Below are 14,294 nucleotides of genomic sequence, written 5' to 3'. Positions count from 1 at the left end.
CGCTTGCTGGTGTTCTTGCTTCTGCTTCGCTTCTACCTCCTCTGAGAGACCTGTTTCTCCTCAGTGGAATGAAGAAAGAGGTCTGATAGAGAAGGGACAGGTCCTTGCCTGCTACCAGGAACTGTGTGCAGAGAAAAGGGAATATGGGACTTTTTAAAGTGTGCTGCTTTTGACGGGTTGTGACAGAGAACCCGTGTGGGAAGTATTGAAGGGTCACTGCTTTGCCAGTGGTGGTGAATCTTCCCGGGGCATGGAGCGCCTGACTTCCAGGAGGAGGTGGCAGCTGAGAACTGATTGTCAGCTGAGAGCCTCACATTAGTCTCTGCTGGGAAGAAGCCTTCCCTTTGTCGCTGCTCCTCAGCCCTCGCCACGTCCTGGAGTAGACTAGCTTAGGGACAGACACCTGGCTCCTTTCATGGGCTTAACTGCAAGGACCCCCTTCTTAACGGCGTTCTGCCCAAGGTCCTTTAGATTCACCTTAGTGGATGCGATCCGGCTGATGACGGAGCTTTCTCAGTTAGATGTGCAGATGTGTGTGTATAAAAATAACACACCGGTGGATTGAACAGCGTACCCTCAGCTGTGCCACTGAGTTCACATAAGGTTCAGAGGAGGACAAAGGATGGCAGATAGTCAAGTTTGCAAAAAAGAGAAGATTTCGCTTGTACAGCTGAAGTTCAGATGTCTTAAATATCTGCTCTCTGGACAGAAATCCGATAAGGGTTGTATTACAGAAGAAGGGAAATTTCTAGTCTGTAAGTCCCAAAGAAGTCTTTGCTTTTGTTTCAGAATGGAGGGGAGTTTATAAGACGGTTTGCTGGAAGATTTGGGACTGCCCGGTGTGGCAATGCCAAGGGAAGGGAGTTTGATCAGAGTCTGAAACTCCCCGCAGGCCACGGCCAGATGAGCCGCAAATTCCTCAGCCAGCTCTGGAAGTTAGGTTGTCCCTTGTCCAGACTTTCAAATGTCTTAGAATACGAAGCAAATAGTGCTTTCTGCCTCTGGTAACAAATTGACAGAAGCAGAGGGAGTAGAGGCCAGAAGGGAAGTGGGCTCAAGAAGAATGTCGTTATTGATAGTTGGATGGAGCCAGGGGTGTTTGGAGTTTATCACCAATCTTTTGCAAATGCTATCATGGGACATGCCTGCTAACAAAGCAAGCTTTGTGGCCAAAGACAGGACTTTTGGCCGGAGTACACCAAGTCTGACTGAGATGTTATGTCTTATGTACTTGGCTCTCCAAAGCTGGGCTGTGTGGCATTTCGGACAGGAGCAGGACAAACTCGGGGCCTAGGATGCCCATCCGAGTTGTCTTATGTACTTTCTGTGGTCCTTACAAAGTGAGTTGCAGCCGCAAGATGGACACAGCCCCCTCTTGGAACTGAATTCCTTCAGATTCCCCAGCCCTATCTGGGTGTTCGCTTCCACCCTGTCCTCCCTTACCTGGGACCTGAGAGGGCCGTGCCCACACAGGCATGGCAGCCCTGACCTGGTCCTCACCTCTTCGGCCGCTCTGTGTCTTCTGCACCCGCTCCCACCCCCAGTGCAGTGCTTGTAACTGGCTCGTGCATTTGGCTGCCAACGTGGGAGCCCACTGAGTGAGTCTCCCGGCTCCGGCTGACCCTGATCGAGCTGGGTGGGAGTATGGAGTTAAGAGCTGGAGTCCGGCCAGATTGCTGGCCAGAGCTATGGAGAAAGCTCGGGATGCCATCAGGAGCAGTTCCCACCGGAGGGAAGGTGGCCTCAGAGAAGAGGCACAGGAAAGGGGAGCCTTCAGCCCCATCTGACTGTCAGGTTCACTGCCCCTTTAACCAAAGCAAACCCATATGCTACGTATAGAACTTTATTTGAATTCTAGGAATGACCTTGTGTTTCACTGTTGATAATTCATAAAGTTTCATACTGGCATTTAAATGTAGGTCATTAATTTAAGAGATCAGCAATAGACATGACAAGACAGAGCTAAGGCCTCCTCCAACTTAGAGCTACCTGGATGGACTGTGGTGCCAGACAGGCCTGGGTTTTGGCTCTGGCTCCAGTGCTGACCATGCACAGGGACCTGCTCCAAGCCTTGCTCTGCTCATCGTTCAGATAGACACAGGCTTTCGGGGCATTGGAGAACCCAGGGAGCGGCGACCGGTGCTCTCGGCTCACAGCTCCATCCCTAGCAGTCAGACAGGGGATGTTGGTTCCCTGCGTACATCACTCCCCAGTTTTCTGTTTATCTTCTAGTGGTGGTGGGGATGGTGCATTTGTTGTCCAGAAACGCACACCACAATACATGCTCCTCGCCCAGGGTTCCTCAGCCAGTGAAAGGTAAGAACCATCGGTGCAGGTCCGGCGGACAGCTCCCTTGCAGCTCGGGTACTCTGCAGGATACACGTGAAGGCGTGTTGGCGTCAGCCTTTGGAAAGCGGGGAGAGTTGGGGATGCTAAGAAACATGTCAGTTGCTTTAGCTAATTCCTAACTGTGAGAAAAATAGTCAGTCTTACGAATCTGAGGTAGCTGATGGTTCTTTCTACCTGTAGAATGCGTTTATATTTCTTGCCTCTGCCCGTCTCATGAGTTGATGCTCTTATTCACAGAAACAGTAGGCAACATGAAGCATTAATGATGTTTGTTGTAGGTTAATAGTAGAAGGTGTCTCTTCAGCTCTGCCTGAGGAGCTGTGGAGCCTTTTTCTGGAAGTTACAAGGCAGGCAGATGGCTCCTCCACGTCAGGACAAGAGATCTTCCCTTTGGACCAGCTTTGGAAAAATTAGTACTAAAAACATAGACTCCATTTGGAATTTAAACCTTTCAGGCATTGGTATGAAAAACCTTTGATTTTAATTTGTACATAAACTCCCTTTCAGCTTAAGTCTTTTAACTCGGTCATAAAATACCTAGAAGTCTAGCGGAGGCATAGAGTGTTTGTTTTATGCCAAGAATTAGCATATCCATAAGCTAAATACAGCTTTCACTTTGTCCAGGCATGAGTTTGTTCGTAATTTCTAAATTTGGGGCCTTGTAGCAGAGTGGAAAGTTCCACAGTAGCAAAGCAAATAAAGGGTTGGTTCTTTTTAAAAATTCCAAATATACTGTGGACTTATCCTAAGTTAGAAGAAGTATACAGTACTCTTTGTAAAAATATATGTTCCCCCCCCTTTTTTTTTCTTTTTCTGAAGTTTATTGTTTTGTTAAGGCGTCCCTGGGATTTCTTCCAGCACAGATCAAGGGAAATCGGTGCAGGGTTGAAAATACTTTTATGTTTAAATAAGAAAATCATGTTGTTCTTAGATGTTTGTTTGATTAAGGGCTCCCATAACTAAGGAACAGTTACAACAGTTACATAAAGGGGCACAGGAAAAAAATGGCATTCTGAGCTAGATTCACTTTAGTTTGGAGGTGGTGGCCTTTCTTCTCTGCTTTATTCATGTGAATCTCAACATGTGCTTCATCAGGTGACATTGCAGGTGTTTTTGTTTGTTTGGTTTAGGTTCTGCCCAGACACTTGTGATTCCTACTACAAACAATCCTCCACTGACAAACTAAAGAGCAAAGACTATTAGCTCCTGTGGTGATGGCCGCAAAGTGTTAAGATTCACCCCAGGCTTGTGTTTCCAATAATCATATGAGATTTCAGATTTTTAAAACAAACTCTTCGAGATGTGTAGAATCCATTCATCCGTTGAGCAGATATTGCTTGTGTGCGGAAGGTGCCAGCCCTGTGTTACCAAAGTGCTTGCCCTTTATGGGGCGGAACTCCTGGGGTTCTCTGCAGATACCGCAAAGATGCAAGCAATTGGCTGAGAACCCTGTTTTGTTTTGTTTTTTAAATATCTGATAAATGGATTTTTAAAATTTTTAATTATTTTTAAATTTTATTTTAATTTTCAGTGTTCCGAGATTCATTGTTAGAACCCTGTTTTTTTAATGATGAAACCAAGGAGAGTAAATGCCGTGCTCTCCCCACCAACTTTGATCTGAAAACTAAGCTCTTACTACTGTCCTAAAACTGCTCACAGTTGTCTCTCTAATGTGATTCAGTGATCTGTCATCATTCCTCACCCCCATTGTCTCTCGGAAATAGTTAATATAGTTGGTTGTTCCCTTTTCCTGCAGACACTCTCCTTTTCTGGGTCTGTGGCAGGAGGCTCCCACCAGCCCACGTGTGAGGGGGAGTCACCACTCAGCTGCTGGGACCAGGGAAGAGCCTTTGTGGAGAGGCAGTCTGTGGACATTGGGGCTGATGGCTGTGGGCAGGGAGGGCATGTGGTGGGGCTGGGGTGATCAGGCCTGAGCCATCAGCACCGAGCTAGGGTTATCAGATTTCGCAAATGGAAGTACTGGATGCCCCATTAAATTTAAGTTATAGATAAGCAATGGTTGCTTTTCTAGCATAACTTTTTTTTTTTTCTCCAAGAAAAGTATTTTTTGGCATGCTTGGGTCACAATTGTGATACACTGGAAAGATACTTCACTAAAGCTTTATTCTTTGTGTGAAATTCAGATTAATTAGGTTTCCTATATTTGGTCTGGTAGCGCTCTGCCAAGCTAGCACGAAGACCTTCCGTGTCGTGGCTCCTGGCACCTTCGAAGGGTGAGGGTGTGGCTGGCCAAGAGACACATGGAGCCACACTCCTTACTTCAGAGAGTCCATCTGCTTGTGGACTTTTCCTAGAGCTGCTCTCTTCCTCTCCACTGCCTTCTTAGCCTCCCAGAATGCAAATGTTCCCCACAGTCTCTTACCTGCCTTGCTGTCTCCCAGGGAGCTCTGTCCCGTGAGCACGCCCCGCTCTCCGGGAAGCCCCATCCGGAGCCATCATGTCAGACTCTCACGCGCCCAGCTGCTCGTGGGCAGGCCCGGGGGCTCTGCTGGACACACCGTTTTGATCTGAGGATATTTTGACTATGTGAATATACACGTTTTCTTAGCAATATTGTCACAGATAAATTGTTGATGTAACTGTTTCCCTGAGTGAATTTCAGTTTTAAGTCAGTTAAGTTTTTTTGGAGCACCTCTTAAATTTTGTATTTTTTCCTGAAAGCTCTCTCATTAGGGTAGGTTATTTTCCATTTACATTTTCAGGAAAGGTCTTCTGCATCTGTCAGCCATTCTCTGTGGCCGACTCTACTCAGTGTAGCTTCTGCCTCTGTGTGTTCTGTGCCTCTTGTTCCTTCCAAGTCTGATTTTATCCTGGATCACATTTCGCAGAGTTGGGTTTTTCATACTGAGTTGTCCTCTGTTGATTGTGTGTATGAGTTAATTGTCTCTAGATGGTCTGTTTGGTCTACCATGTTGCTCATTCTCTTCTCTCATAGGCTCCTAGCCTGTCGGTGTATTACGAACGGACGCAGAGAGAGACTGGTGGGCTCAAACGGTCAGGGCCTCGGTACCTCAGGCTGGCCTCACTCTCGCCTCAGTCCTGGTGCTTCCAATCCCAGACTTAGGATTCGCCTCCCAAATGTGTTTTTCTTGACATCACTTCTTAAGGAATCCTCTGTGTCCCTGTCAAGCGGGCTTGAGGTTTTAGAGTTCACTTTGACTTGCTGTCATCCCCTGCCTCTAATATCCAGTCATTTATTGCATCCTGCTGACCCTCCCATCCCCACATGCCTCTTCCTTTCGAGTCCCACTCCTATGGCAGTGACCTCGGCAGTAGTGGTTTTTGGCTTCCCGGCCCTCCATCCTTCGGAAATCCTCCTGTGTATTCTCTTGGTACGTTTTTCCATACTTCCTTTCTGCTCTGTTAAATGATAGGCCCCCCTGGGACAGGAACCCCGTAGCTTTCTCCACGGCCTGCAGTTCCTCACGGAGTGCACAAGCCGTGGAATGCTCAGGAAAGGCCTCCTAGGTAAAGGATCGTGGGCTGCCAGAGGGCCTGGGGCTGGGCCTCAGGACGGGGCTTCTGAGGGCGTGGGTGTGCCCAGGCGTGAGAGCAGGCGGTCGGCTGTGGGCCTCCTCACCTGCCTTTGGCACCTCGTCACACCGCCCACAGGTAACCTCAAGCGCTGGGAGCCGGTGCCTGCTTGGCCAGTGGCCATCTGGCATCCTTCCCAGCGACATTTCATTTGACCTTTCCTTTGAAGAAGGGTTTTGAAGCAACACTGTACCCGTAAAGGTCAACAAAGAAGAGTGGATGATATGCCGGCAGAATGTGAGTTAAAAGGCAGGAAATGAGGCTGCTTGATATCACCAGGTTGGAGGGGATGAGCGAAAAAAATGCCCCTGAAATAATTCTTTAATCATTTGTCTTTAGAGACGTAAAGTGGGACATGGAAAACAAACATTTCCATTCAATGTATACACAGTTCGGCAAAACAAATAACTGGGCTTTGTGAGCGTCCAGACCTCCCGGCAGGAGGAAAGCAGCCTCTTGACTGGGCATTCTTTCCCTGCCGGAGTTCAGAGTGGAAGAAGTCAGAGGAGCTGCCCCAGTGGTAGAGCAGGTAAAGCAGAGCATTTTATTTTTCTAAATGAAAGCTAAAACTTCCAGATTTGTCCCAAAAGCCAAACCATTGAAGAGGTCTCTGGGTGGCCTGGTGTCGTCCAGGGGAAGGACCTGCTGCCTGTGCCACATGACCTACTCACCTTTTTTTTTTTTAAAGATTTTATTTATTTTTTTGAGAGAGAGACAGTGAGAGAGAGCATGAGCGAGGAGAAGGCCAGAGGGAGAAGCAGACTCCCGGTGGAGCTGGGAGCCTGATGCGGGACTCGATCCCGGAACTCCGGGATCATGACCTGAGCCGAAGGCAGTTGTCCAACCAACTGAGCCACCCAGGCATCCCGACCTGCTCACTTTTAAAGGAGTGCTTGCTGAGTGTTTCCTGGCATCCGAATGACATGGCGAGATCTAGGACGGCCGGCTCTGGTCCCTGCCAACCCCCAGCAATGCACACAGCAGAGGACATGTGTCTCAGTGCTACAGAAACCAGGATGTTTCAGTCTTTTAAAATAAAAATCAATGGCTAAAAACTCAGTTATTGTTAATTATACCATTTATATAAAATTCATGTATCTTATATCCATTGGTCTTGTTTATCTTTTTGATAGTTTTAAGCCAATTTAAAGATTTCTAGGCAACAGCCCTGAAGTCTTTTACCATCTGAATAAGGGAAGATAGAAATAAATCAGCTTATTTTTATGTTTTCAGCTATGTATTTGAATAGTGCCTTGTCGATTACTGAATACCTTCGTATTATAAAAGTGCAGTTATTTTGAGTACGTGATCTTCACATCACTTCGCAGGCTGGCTGGTAGTAAGATCTCTTGTAAATTAAGAAGCTAATAAAAACAACAGCAAACATATAGCACTTACTGTGTGCCCGGTGCTCTTCAGTGCAAATGTTAATTCATCTGGGCCTCTCCCAAACTCTGAAGTGTCACTTAGTACTATTGTCCTCATCTTGCAGAGGGAAGAAAAGGAATCTGGTCTTATCTGAGACTTTGATTTCTATCTTGCCTCTCTGTCCCTTGGTTCTCGCAGACGGGAGAAGGCAGGGGTGGGCTGAGGTGTAGGTGAGGTAAGTAGTATCCTTATCTCAGTTTTCAGGTGAAACAGAGAAGTCTGGTGACTTGCCCGTGATCGCACAGCTGGGGTCAGGCAGGGCTTCTGATTCCTCAGATCAGTGAGCAGGTATAAAATGGGACAGAGGAAAATTCTTTTCCCTCTCAGTATGCCTTAAAGTCAATAACGTAGCTTGCTGGGAGTTGCCAGGCCTTCCCACCCAGGCGCAGGGAGCCCTGGTGTTCTCTCCCACGCCAGGCTCCTAGACAGAGAATGTTCACAATAGGGACGACTGCCCGCAGCCGCCATTTCATTTTATGCCGTAAAGACATGGTGAATGCGCCTGCCTAGGGATTCGCACTCAGGCAGGAGGTACTGGGTAGTTGGCTTTGTTGGCTGGTCCAGGTGATGGGCTGGTATGCAGGCGGCTGCGGGTCAGAAGGCCTTCTGCACCCGGCCCTGGCCTTCTCCGTATCGTGGGACTGGGCCGGCTGTGGACAGACTTGAGGGTGGCCTTGCTGCATTGGTGAGGGTGCCGTGGGGGTGTTATGGGGGGTTTTGCTGGCCAGCCACAGGGGTGACAGGGGGCTTCAGGTCGGGGGGGAACCTGGCTAAAGAGCATTTGGGGCAACTCCCACACAACCGCTTAGAGCTCCGACGAGCACCACAGCCTCTCTCCGAGGCTCAGTTTTCTCACTGTTGATCGGCTGTGCGTCTGAAACACCGAGCACAGAGTCTGCGACATACCAACCGCTCAGATTTTATTAAGTTGAAGGCTTAGGAAAAAAAGCCCTTTTAAAATGCGGTGTCTTGTTAAAACTCATCACTCGCCTCTCTCTGGGCATTTTTGAGACCACGCTAGGTCTAGGGCAGCTCGGGGGCAGCTCACTTTGGAGGAAGAGGGTGAGTCATCAGGTGGTCCAAGTCCCGTCCAGCCGTGCAGGTCTATAATAGAGGCATTGTACTCCGAGTAGGCCCAGGCGGCCCACATTCCCAAGGTGGCAGAAGCAGCTGCAGACATCCAGAGCTTGCTGCCCCTAAGGCCGGAGTCATGAGGGCCCCCGCAGGGAACAGATGGTGCTCTCAAGCTGGGTAATTGGTGGTGAATTTAGTAAAGCGACTGTTGACAAAGTCAGGGCCAAGGTTAGGGGTGGTCCAACCATGTTAGTGGCGTGGCCTGGCCTTGCCAGGGGGCCCTCAGTGGCCCCGTACCCTAGGCCTGGACGGACAGGGGAGGGTTTGGTGACCACAGCTGGCTGTGTTAGGGAGTGTCTTCCTTCACAGAGTCTCTCTCCTCCTGCTGGCCCTGGAGAGCTCAGGGTGCACATAGGTCCGCTCCCAGTGTGTACTGGAGAAGGGTGGAGGGTTCCTGGCTCTGGGGCACACAGAAGAGGAGCTGATTTCAGGTGTTGGACGACAAAGACCATTTAGGTGAGTTGTGTATCCTGACATTTTGGTTTGCTTTACATAAGACTCAATTCTTAAAATGTGGTTCAGATGGTTGGACAGAGGCCCATTTTGAAAACATTTAAACTGATGGCTTCTTTAGTAAAATTCCTTCAGTTACTTAGAATCCTGAAGACGTGCATGCAGGTGCTTCTCAGTTATTCAGTGTGTCTGGATTTGGGTTGTCTCACTGGTAAACTTAAAGGGATGGGTTAGGTCAGGGCTTAGCAAACTGGTCTATAAAGGGCAGGTAGCAGATGTGTTAGGCTTTTGGGGCCAGATGTTTTGCATGAGAATCTTTCTCTTCCTCTTTTTCATTCTCCTCCTTGAAAAAAGAAAAAGGAAGGAAAATTTAACTGTGAAAACCACTTTTAACTTGTGGTCAGTAACAAAAGTGAGCCACACGCTATAGTTTGCCAACTCACAGACCGGGTCTCTGTTTCCCTAAGTGCAGTGTGTGTGCCCTGTGTGCAGTTTGAGGGAGGGCACAAACAAACATTTTTATCTTAATAGTATGTTAAGTAGCAATGGATGTTAGAAAAAATAGAGACCTGACACGTCTGTGCTCACTACCTGTACAACTGTAGCCATCAGGGTCCCTGCAGGAAACAGACGGCTCTTCTGCTGGGTAATGGGGCTGAGCTGAATATTTGAGTTCAGATCATTTTGGCGGTACTCCATTTGAGAGTAATACAAAGCTTTCTACAAAAAATATTTAAATTACGGAAGAGGTGGTTACCTTTAAGGAAGGATATTATAAAGAACGGTATGCACGCTACAAAGATAATCGCAGAAACTCACAAAGGAGGTGTGGGAATAGATGGGTTTGGAATGTATTAGGTTTTCTTGTGACTCTTTCCTGCCACCGGCGTTTCTTGATGATTTTTTATTTGGGAACTGTTTTACACAGATGAAAATGTTCTCAAGAAGTGCCTCAAGAAGAGATTTTGTGTAAGTTAATGGGAGAAAACAAGAGGACAGAGCCGTTTCTCAATTGAGTCCCGGCTATACACATGGCAGGCGTATCTGGTGCCCCGCCTGCCTTGCTCCCCTCTCTCCCAGGGAGAATGGTTCCCTGGGTGGGAGCCCTTTGGAGTCCTAAAGCACTCCCTGCCCCTTAGGTTTCCCTAAGCGTTCCTGTATAGAATTGTATCAACACAGCCTGCTATTTCACCCCAGGAGAGCAAATTAAGTCTATCAAAGCACAGAAATTCAGAGGGCAAGGCTTGCAAGTGCTTGCTTAATTCCCTCTGGTAATCACTGGGCTGGCACAGGCAGGCTCCTCTTTTCCTGGACCTGTGCCCCTCCCCTGGCCACATGCAAGACTCATTTGTCTCCATCGGCTTCTTTAGAGCTGCCGCAGGGTCGGGGACACGTCCGTGGGAGGGCAGGGGCGGGCTGACACCTGCCTGCGGTGAGTTGTACCCAGGGCTTGTAAATGCCCGGGAGAGTAGTATGAACTCACTTGTCAGGTGTGCCTGGGCAGACAAAGGGCTGCCTCCAAGCCTCCTGAGCATGACAAACATTCAGTGCAGGAAGTATCCCGAAATTTGTTTCCCATACATTTTTCCTTCTAGCTCCCCAAGTTGGACATGACTTTTCCCTGCCTCACTGGTGATTTATCTGTCCTGGTAGCGCACCTTGATGATCTTTGGAAATTCTGCGCTAGTGCAGAAGAGACCTTATTGGATTTTTTTACTGCTTGATGATCTTTCACTTCTGATCACCTATGAAAACCTTCCCATTTTCTCTGAGATCCGGGCCACATACGCACAGAGTGAGGGGTGTTTCCCTTGTATCCCATTGGAGCTCAAAGCTTAACAAAGAGTATTTTTTAATGGATTATACTCTTCTTCAGTTTTATTATCCTGTGCCCTGTCACAACGAAGTATCTTGGCCATGTGTTAGGCCTGGAGCTCATGTTTGCGGTGAAACAGAATGAGAAAAGACCTAGTGCTTGCAGGGAAGGTGTATTACGCCAGAGATAATTGCCCATTGGTGAAACGCTCAAAGCAAAATGACTGTTACGTACCATAATCGCCTTGTGTAGGGAGGTGGAACTCCTCTTACCAACTGCAACCAGCACTGTAATTATTGATTTCTGGGTCGGGGGGTCAGAGGTAGAATTTTGACTTGAGGTGGAATTGAAGTACATGGAGAAGGTGCTGCTGTTGCATGGAACTTGCATGGAAATCATGGGATCTGCCCAGGTGCCCTTCGTAGGAAACCATGCCGCTGCCTTTGGTGGATTGGGCTTCTCCTAGCTTTTATTATTTTTTTAAAAACAGCTTTATTGAATACAATTTAGTACCATAAAGTTAATCCATTTAAAGTATAAATTCAGTGGTTTTTTTGTTATAGCCACAATCAGGCAACTATTTCACAATTTTAGAACATTTCCATCACCCCTAAAAGGAAGCCTATATGCACTAACAGTCACTCCCCATCCCTATTACATCCCCTCCCCAGACCTAGGCAACCATTAATCCACCTTCCGTCTTTATTTGAGACATTTCGTATAAACGGAGTAACATAATATGTGGCCTCTCGTGACTGGTGTCTTTCCCCTAGCGTGGTGTTTTCAGGGTTCATCCACATGGTGGCTTTTGTGTCAGTGTTTCACTCCTTTGTAAGGCTGAATAATGCTTCATTGTATAGGTATTTTGCGTTTTATTTATTCATCATTTGATGTACATTAGGGTTATTTAACCACTTCTTGGCTATTCTCAGTCAGGCTGCCGGGAACATTTGAGTACAGGTTTTTGTGTGGATACATGCTTTCATTTATCTTGGTTGTATATCTAGGAGTAAGTTGCTGGGTCATATGGTAAGTATGTTTATTTTTTTTTAGGAATTTTCTTAGTTTTTTTTTTTTAACTCTATTTTTTGTTGTATATTTGAAGTGTGTATTTCAGTGGCATTGTTGTGCAGCCATCACCGTGTTACTTCCCATAGGTTTTTATGTAACAGTCAGCACATCTCTTGGCCCCCAGAAAACAGAAGTAACTTTAACTTTGACTTGGCAAAGGGAAGGATTAATAAAATGCCAAGTCACTGCCTTTTGAGAGCTAAAATAGGTGAAGGGTCCTTGGCTCAAAACCACAGGATCTGTCTGCATGGATGCTACTGCTTTCTTTTTTCTTTCTTTTAAACATTTATTTATTTATTTTAGAGAGAGTGTGTGTGGTGGGGAGGGGCAGAGAAAAAGAGAAACCCAAGCAGGGTCTGTGCTGAGCGCAGAGTGCAACCTGGGACTCTGTCCCACAACCCTGAGATCAGGACCTCAACTGAAACTAAGAATCAGAAGCTTGAGCGACTGTGCCATCCAGGTACCCCTGGTTAAAAAAAAAAAAATGTTGGTTAAGAGCAGCACTAGGGAGGAGGTGGGTGACTTGAAGAGGCTGCCTGAGAACTGGGAGTAGGGAAACTAGAGAGGTCACTACTGTCTGTATTCTCTGGGGGAGCCCACTGGGTGTCTTGGAGCGATGAAGCTGTCCTTCCCAGGCACCTCTCCAGGTCACACAGCATGAGTTCAAGAGCCTTATTTTCCTGCCTGGGCCCTTACAGGTGGCCTAAGAGAATCCTGAATAGAAGGGATCATTTGTAGCATTTATTGAGTCTCAGGAGAATGTATCAGTGTAGGGCCAAAATACTTGTGTGTGTTTTTAGGGGAAAGCAACATAGAGCTAGAAGAGATCTTGGAGAAGGTTTGCGTGGACCATGGACAGGAGAGCCTTGACTTCCTTCTGTCCATGCCTTGGTGAGCTGGCCCCTTTGCCCTCGCAGGACCCCCTTGTGCTTTCCCACACCTCCAGATTTCCATGCTGCTCAGCCCTGTCTGGGGAGTGCCTACCTTCTTCCCTCAGCCTTGCCAAACCTTCACCTTGGCCTCTATTTCCCCTGACGGCTCCATCCTGGGTCTGTTGCTCTGAAATTCCCCCATGTCTCCTTTCTCTGCTGCTCATTTGGAGAACACCCTGTGGTTTTTGTATTGTATGTGTATGTTTCGTGAGTACCTCTTTTTTTCAATAATATGTCACTTCCTTACTGGCAATGATTGTATTTTTATTAAACTCTTTGGGTTCAGTTACTGGCAGAGAGAAACAGAGGGTAGGTGCCACAGTCTACCCCCACAGCTTGTAGTGAGATAATTCTTTTAAAATATTGACAAACCATGTAATTAAGAACTGATTATTCACACATCAAACAATTGTTCCCTTCAACTGGAGAATTTCTTAAAATAGCAGCCCCCCCTGGCTTCATTTATCTATTTGTATCGCTCATTAGCTATTTGGCGGAGAAATTTCAAAACGCCAAACAGGAGCCAGTGCATTTGCAGAACGGGATGAAATGAAGGCAGAGTATTTCTGAAATGATATCACTTATTCAGGGACAGTCTTCCAGGAATGTAAGTACTTTAAAAAATACAGATTATATTTATATGCATAATCTCAATTTATTACTGTTTTTAAACAATTCCATGAACTGTGCAGTAGTTTCCTCTTTGGAGAAGTGAGGAAACAGTTTCAGAATAATTTGCCCGAGCTCAATGAGCCAGGTCAGTGGTTGAGCAGAGTTTGAAACCAAAGTCACCTTGAAGACCTATCTTTGCCTCCTTGCTCCCTCGCATCTCATTGCATTTGCTAAGTGGGAAGATCCTCCTTATGTCTGATTAAAGTTTTACTGTAATTATATTATGGCCCACTGCCCTGGGGGACTGATTATACGCTCAGGTAGATTTTCAGTAGCATTAAAGATAATGGAGCATCCGAGTGGCTTTGGAGTCAGGTGCGCACAGGTTTGAACCAAGGCTCTGCTTTAAAACTACTTTACATGGCTGGCTTGCCCTAAGTAAGATGGGTGCAACAGCTGCGTAAATGTCAAGGCCTGGTTTGAGTGTTAGGTGAGGTCATGTATGTAGAGCGCCTTACAGGGGGCTGGCACCTAATAGCCATTTCATTGGAATGTGAGCCATTCTTACTGGTCTCGCCTTGGGGGATATGGCTGGCTTCAGATGCGAATGCATTACTCCAAATGGAGGCAGAAGTCAGAGGCTGGTTGGTGAGAGCTCGGAAGCGGGAGGGAGGCAAGTGGCAGTTTGGAGAGTCACTTCTCTGTACCTGTCCTCCCTCCCTCCCTCCTTCCTCCCCTCTCTCTCCTGTCAAATCCATGACAGCCTGGGGGGACTTCTGCATTAGGTGGTGAGTTGGTTACTTCCAAATCTTTGAATTTATGATTTCATTGTTCAGATCTCAGGCATTAAGAAATAGAGGTTCATGGCTCCTTGTCGGGCAGAACACGTCAGGGAGAGAAGTGGCCATCCTCCTCTGCTGAACACTGCCTCATCTCTGTGCTTT

At 47.1% G+C, this 14,294-nt stretch overlaps 1 protein-coding gene across 4 annotated transcripts in view; it reads left to right on the top strand.

The window, feature by feature from the left end:
• Positions 1–14,294, top strand: part of SLC7A1 (solute carrier family 7 member 1) — a 73,851-nt gene that overhangs the window by 16,404 nt on the left and 43,153 nt on the right. The gene's annotated exons all lie outside the window — the stretch shown is intronic.

This window comes from Lontra canadensis, unplaced genomic scaffold (assembly GCF_010015895.1).
Source record: "Lontra canadensis isolate GAN:19392208 unplaced genomic scaffold, GSC_riverotter_1.0 scaffold67, whole genome shotgun sequence".
Classification (NCBI taxonomy): domain Eukaryota; kingdom Metazoa; phylum Chordata; class Mammalia; order Carnivora; family Mustelidae; genus Lontra; species Lontra canadensis.
Note: the sequence above shows the minus strand (reverse complement) of the source record. Positions and strands in the feature narration are given on the sequence as shown.